Consider the following 1,125-nt stretch of genomic DNA (forward strand, 5'->3'; position numbering starts at 1 on the left):
GGAGAGAATAGACAGACTGTTCCCTGTTTGTGAAGGACTGCTAGGAAAGTTTAACATAACTAATTGTCTGTCCTGAATCAGTCTTATTAGGTAATGTTCAAATAATTGTATCATTCCAGTGTTTTCAGTGTGGGAGAAAGTGCTCAGGACCTTCAAGTTACACACTATGAAAGGCAGCAACAAGTTTAACATTCAGAAACCTAAAGTATGTATCAGCAGCAGAATGGAGCTAAAAATAAATGTTTGTTTCAGTTCTATGAAGCTTTGAGTATTTTGGATTAGTAGCACTGCTGTGTTTGTTGCATCATATTGCTGTAATTGTTTATATGCTTTATCTATTCTGAGGTAAGTTGATCTATAGTGTTACATCATATTCTATAAGGATGATATGTGTTTGTATACTTTCTGCCCAGTTTGACCCATTTAGCAGACGTCAGCCTGTTTAAGGCTCTGATATCTATTCTGTATGACTTAAAGCAGTTATGACATGGTCTGATTTTCTCACCCAATAAAGGAATATTTAATATATCTGTCTACTCTTCATTCTATCAGAAACAGTTTTCACAGCTCGTACATTTTCCTTTTTACACATATATGTAAGCATTGAGCCAAATGTAATACTGCCAACATATTAAACGAACAATATTTGTCTCTTATGCATAATACATCTATATATACACTGTCAAAGATACTTGAGTGTCTTTGAGTGAAGATTTAAGGTGATAGGAAATATAAATAGCTGCAACTTGAATATATATATATATATATGTGTGTGTGTGTGTGTGTGTGTGTGTGTGTGTGTGTGTGTGTGTGTGTGTGTGTGTATCATACTAATCTGACAATCTGACAATATAATATTGGCCATATTATATTTACATTACCACAGTGACATGATTTTAGTCTCATGAACAACATCAGCTAATTGTTATTTACTAACTAATCTTAAAATGACTGTTCAGTACAGAAATGAAGTCCAACAATCATGTTTTACAGTCTCAGCCTCAGATACTCCACTAATCAAAGTGATGTCATCAAAAAAATGAATGACCAACAAAACATTTTTTCTCCTTCATTTCTGTCACACAATGCTGTATGAAACGTTTCTCGCGGTTAGTATCATGGTTG

This window comes from Simochromis diagramma, unplaced genomic scaffold (assembly GCF_900408965.1).
Source record: "Simochromis diagramma unplaced genomic scaffold, fSimDia1.1 OVJJ01000107.1, whole genome shotgun sequence".
Taxonomy (NCBI): Eukaryota; Metazoa; Chordata; class Actinopteri; order Cichliformes; family Cichlidae; genus Simochromis; species Simochromis diagramma.